Raw genomic sequence first — 6,029 nt, 5'->3', positions numbered from 1 at the left:
GGCCCGCGCACCCGGCCCGCCCTCTCCCGCACGTGCCACCCTCGGGAGGCTCCGGGGGTGGTGGCGCGCGGGGACGAAGGCGCGCGCTCGCCCCGTGGCTGCGGGCCCCGCGCCTCCCCTCCTGCCCCGGATGCCGCGTCCTCTACTCGGATGCTGTCGGGATCCCGCGTCGCTTGGCCCAGGTTTCTCACGGTTCTCCGGGGCGCGGCGCCTCGTGCGCCCCCGCCTCCCGCGAGGAGGTGGTGGAGTCCATCGCCGCCTCCCCCTCCGTAGTGGAAACTCCTGGCCCCGGGCGGGGGGCCGCGGGGTGCGGGGGCAGGACCGTGCCGAGTGGGTGCGAGAAAGGGACGCGGCTGCGTGGGGAGGACTTTGTGTGAACTCAGCAGACCCAAGTGAAAGAGTGTCATCGAACTGTGGTGCCAGTGGAAGTATTTAACGAGGGAAAAGTTCCACTTTCAAGTTTCATAATTGAAGGGTACTGTTCAAAAAGCGGAATCTTACATTTTACAGCTTTTTTTTTTTTTTTGGAAAGGGGCGCCCCTCTCTTACAATATGGCACATTCCTAGCCCGCCCAAGGGGATTCTCCAGGAGCCCCACCTCTTAGGTTAGGTCCCGCTCCTTTTAAAAAGGGTGGTAAGTGAAACCTTGCTCTGCTGACGTTGCTTGACGTTTTAAGTCATTCTGTTTTCTTTTTAGGGCTTAGTTCCTGCACCTGCTTGCGCTTGCATTTTCCATTGTGGTCCTCACGGCAGCCTAGAGAGGGGAAACCGGACCAGTTCTCTCATTTTGCAGCCTCGAGGTGGTAACCCAGATTATCAGTTGGGTAGAACCCGAGCTGGGACTTGAACCCGAGCTGGGACTTTAACCCAAGGCTGCTCCTATCAAATCACTGCTATTTTCCAGAGCAGCATGTGCACCTGAACTGGTTACATTCACAAGTAGAAAATGGGCTGAGTTGTCAATCTACATGGAACTAATGGGAGGAATGGATTCCATACATCTTGGGGATTTATAGACCAAATTGGCACTTGATACAAATCATCAATGTGTGTTCTTGCTGCTTAAAGTGTAGCAGATGTACCAGCAGCATCCACATCACCTGGCATCTTGTTAGAAATGTAGATTATCCAGTCTCCTCTGAGGCTGAATCAGAACCTGCATTTTAACAAGACCTCCCCCACCAATGTTTCAGAAGCACTCATTGAAATAGAAAAGTCCATGTGTCTTCTATTTGAATTTCTCATTCTAGGTAAATAAGACTAACATGTCTTGTTTCCTGGATTCTACCCATCTTTTCAATACTAGTAAAAGTGTTTTCTAAAATCCCTAACAATTTCCTTGTAGCAAAACAAGTTCTTTTCAATTCTCAGAGTTATCTTTTTTTCTGTGGCATTTAACCCTGCTAACTAACCTTAAAACTCTGTTCCCTTGTTTTTATTTTATTTTTTTAAATATATTTTTATTGATTTTTTACAGAGAGGAAGGGAGAGGGACAGAGAGCTAGAAACATCGATGAGAGAGAAACATGGATCAGTTGCCTCCTGCACACTCCCCACTGGGTATGTGCCCGCAACCAAGGTACATGCCCTTGACTGGAATCGAACCTGGGACCCTTCAGTCCGCAGGCGGATGCTCCATCCACTGAGCCAAACCAGCTAGGGCCCTTGTTTTTATTTTAAAGGCAACATATCGAGGTATAATTTATAGAAATAAAATTTTCCCATTTTAAAAGTACACTGGTTGTGTTTTGAGAAATACACTGTGTTATCTCTGCTCAAAAAAAGATGTAGACCATTTCCACAACCCCCAAATCCCCATATCTCCTAGGAGGATAATCCTCAACCTCTGATCTAATGTATATCACTAAAGGCAAGTTTTACCTGTTCTAGAACTTCATAAACATGGAATTAAACTGTATGTATTTTTTTGTGATTGGCTGCTCTCATTCAGCATGTTTTTGAGATTCACAGTGATGTTTTGTAGCACGTAGTTCCTTTTTATTGCTGAATAATATTCCACAATTTGTTTATCCATTCATATATTGATGAACATTTGAGTGGTTTCTAGTTTGGGGATTATCAAAAAGCTGCTGTGAATATTCATGTAAAAGTATTTTTGTGTACTTATATTTTCTTTCTTGTAGGTAAATACCTAGGAGTGGAATTGCTCAGTCATACTTTTAAAAGAAATTCCCAACCGCTTTCCCAAGTGGTTTTGCAGTTAGAGCTGTTTTGTCTTCTTGATGTACAAGTTCTTTTTATCTCTGGTAGTATTTTTTCTCCTGAAATCTACTTTCTCTGATATTAATATAGCCACTCCTGCTTTCTTATGATGTTTCCATTTGTATCTTTTCCCCTCTTTTTACTTTTACCTGCTCTGGCTTCATATGAACAGTGTTTGTTTGTTTGTTGTTGTTTTGTTTTTTTTTGTAGGCAACATCGTTGTCTTGCTTTTTTAATTTATTCTGTCAATTTGTATTTTTTAATTGGTGTTTAATTAACTTACATTTAATGTAATTATTGATATAGCTGGGATTGAGTCTACCATCTTCCAAGTAATTTTCTATTTGTCTTATATGTTCTTTGTTCCTTTTTCCTCTTTTCATGCCTTCTTTAGATTAGTTGACTTTTTTCTTTTTTTAATCTTTATTGTTGAGATTATTACAGATATCCCTAGTTTTTCCACCCATTTCCCACCCTGCCAAGGCCTTTGCTACCCTATTGTCTGTGTCCATAGGTAATACATATATTCATATAAGATCTTTGCTTAATCTCTTCCTGCCCCCCTACCCTCTGAGAATCATCAGTCTGTTCCATTTCCATGCCTCTGATTCTATTTTATTCACCAGTTTATTTTGATTTTTAGATTCAATTGTTGACAGGTATGTATTTGTTGCCATTTTGTTGTTCATATTTTTTATCTTTTTCTTTTTCTTCTTCCTCTTCTTAAAGAATACCCTTCAACGTTTCAAATTATGCTGGTTGGGTGATGGTGAACTCCTTCAGCTTTTTCTTATCTGTGAAGCTCTTTATCTGACCTTCAGTTCTAAATGATAGCTTTGCTGGGTAGAATATTCTTAGTTGTAGGTTTTTGCCATTCATCACTTTGACTATTTCTTGCCACTTCCTTATGGCCTGCATAGTTTCTGTTGAGAAATCAGCTGACAGTCCTATGGGCACGCCCTTGTAGGTACCTAACTGTTTTTCTCTTGATGCTTTCAAGATTCTCTCTTTGTCTTTAGCCCCTGGCATTTTAATTATGATGTGTCTTGGTGTGGTCATCTTTGGATTCCTCTTATTTGAAACTCTCTGTGCTTCCTGGATTTGTAAATCTATTTCTTTCACCAGGTAGGGCAAGTTTTCTGTCATTATTTCTTCAAATAGGTTTTCAATATCTTGCTCTCTCTCTCTTCTTCTGGCACCCCCATAATGCAAATGTTGGTACGCTTGAAGTTGTCCCAGAGGCTTCTTACACTATCTTCATATTTTTGGATTCTTATTTCTTTTTGCTCTTCTGGTTGGGTGTTTTTTGCTTCCTCATATTTCAAATCGTTGATTTGATTCTCAGAATCCTCTAGTCTACTGTTGAATCCCTGTATGCTTTTCTCTATTTCAGTCAGTGTATGCTTAATTTCTGACTAGTCCTTTTCCATGTGTTTTGCATTCTCACTAAAATTCTTGAATGTCTCACTAAATCTTTTGGAGGTTTCTAGAAGATTCTTGAGTAACCTTATAACCGTGGTTTTGAACTCTAAATCCAGTAGTTTGCTTTCTTCCATTTCTTTCATTTGTGACATGTTTCTTTGTCTCCGCATTTTGGCTGCTTCCCTGTGTTTGTTTCTATGTATTGGGTGGAGCTGCTATGTCTCTTTGAATTGATAGAGTGGCCTTGTGTAGTAGGTGTCCTATAGGGCCCAGTGGCTCAGCCTCCAAGTCACCTGAGGTGGACACTCTAGGTGCACCCCTTTGTGGGCTGTGAGCACAGTCTTGTTGTAGTTGAGACTTGATTGCTGTTAGTGTCACTGGGAGGAATTGACCTACAGGCCAATTGGCTGTGAGGACCAGCTGGGACTACAGTGGGGCTTTGATGCTCACTGAGTCTGCCCCCTTGAGTGTGTGTCTTATGGATGTGTAGAGTTTTAATCTGGTACAGTCTGACACTGACCACTGGGTACACTGGCTCTTGGGTCTCCAGGGAGGTGCAAAGTCAGCCACTGCCTAGGGCCGTGGTCAGCAAACTGTGGCTCGCGAGCCACATGCGGCTCTTTGGCCTCTTGAGTGTGGCTCTTCCACAAAATACCACGGCCTGGGCGAGTCTATTTTGAAGAAGTGGCGTTAGAAGAAGTTTAAGTTTAAAAAATTTGGCTCTCAAAAGAAATTTCAATTGTTGTACTGTTGATATTTGGCTCTGTTGACTAATGAGTTTGCCGACCACTGGCCTAGGGCTACCCAGCAGGAGCTACAGAGAGATCTGCAGATTCCTCCTCTTTGTATCAGGTTTGGAAGCGCCCAGACGAGGCCCAGCTGTGAAGCAAGGCAGGCTGGTGCTGGGTCTTGGGCTTTTTATTGATAGGTTTGGGGCTCCCTGACCCAGCTTCAGCTTGTTTGACAGATTTTACCCTGATCAAGGAAAGGCCATTCATATGCAAAAGCTGCTGCCCATAGCTTGGGTGGGGTTGTAAGTTGGATGAGGCGAGGTCTCAGGGAATCACCAGGGTGGAGCAAACAGAAATGGCTGCCAGTCAGCCCTGCGATGGGCAGGCCCCAGTGTAGAAACAGTGACCCCTGTGAGCACCTCCATCTGGGAGAAAGCCGCCCCCAAGTTCCTGCCCGGAGGACAGACAATCCAGTTCCTTCTCATATGTATCTGTGTTCCCCAGAGCCTTGCCCTGGTACTAGAGCTCAGAGGAAGCAGGATCTTTTAAGTTCAGTTCGTGGTGCTGGCCTTTTAAGAGGAACAGCTGGGTCTCCAGCAGCCTCTGTGTCACTGGGCCCCAATCCACACTGGTTTTTACAGCCCGTAGTTCTTATTGCCGGTAGGGACTTCTTTTCCCAGCTCTGGGATCCTGAGCTGGGGGTCTGGTGTGGGGCTGGGACCCCTTGCTCCTCTGGTGGCCTCCACAGAGATGGTCTCCCTCCCGATTAAAAAAGCGGCCCACGTGGGTGTTGGACCAGCCCATTCTGTGCCTCTGCACCTCCTACCAGTCTCAGTGTGCTTTCTTCTTTACTTCTCTAGTTGTAGGTCTTCGATTTAGCCAGCTTTCAGATGGCTCTGGATGATGGTGGTTCTGTATTTTAGTTGTAATTTTGGTGTGGTTGTGAGAGGCAGCGAGTATAGGCGTTTGCCTATGCCACCATCTTGGTTCCCTTTTTTAGTTGAGTTTTTTTGTTTGATATGTTTTCTCCTCATTTGAATATCCTGTTTTAGCTACATTTTACATATGTGTGTATGTTTTGATGGATATAATTATGTATTTGGGGGCTGCAAAACTTTAGGGTTTTTGAAAGAATACTATGCTATTCTGAAATAATATTTATACCATATTATGTAAAATATAAGAGTGGGCAAAAGTATATTAATAATAAATAATATAATTACAAATAAATAAATAATAATACAGGAATAAACTCTGTTTCTGTACTGAGAAATGTAAACTTAGTTTTGCCTACCCCTGTATATTTCTCCACTCTGATTATTGTCATATATTTACTTCACATGTGTCATAGACTCCAAATATATTGTTTTTCTTTTTTTCTTAGTCATTATATCAATCTGTATCTCCAGATTTCATCTGGGATCATTTTCCTTCACCTGAAGAACTTCCTTTATGATTTTTTGTAGTGATGCTCTGTAGATAACAGTTTCCTTCCGGTAGTGCTTGTCAAAGGTGTCTATCATTCTGTAGATATAGGATTCTAGGATGATAAATTATTTTTCCTTTCTGGTTTTTAAAGATGTTGTTCTTTGGGATTGCATTATTTCTGATAAGAAATCAGCAACACAGTTAACCCTTGAACAATGCAGAGGT

Source organism: Cnephaeus nilssonii, assembly GCF_951640355.1.
Source record: "Cnephaeus nilssonii genome assembly, chromosome: 3".
Lineage (NCBI taxonomy): Eukaryota > Metazoa > Chordata > Mammalia > Chiroptera > Vespertilionidae > Cnephaeus > Cnephaeus nilssonii.
The sequence above is the reverse complement of the archived record's forward strand: the minus strand, read 5'-3'. Positions refer to the sequence as shown.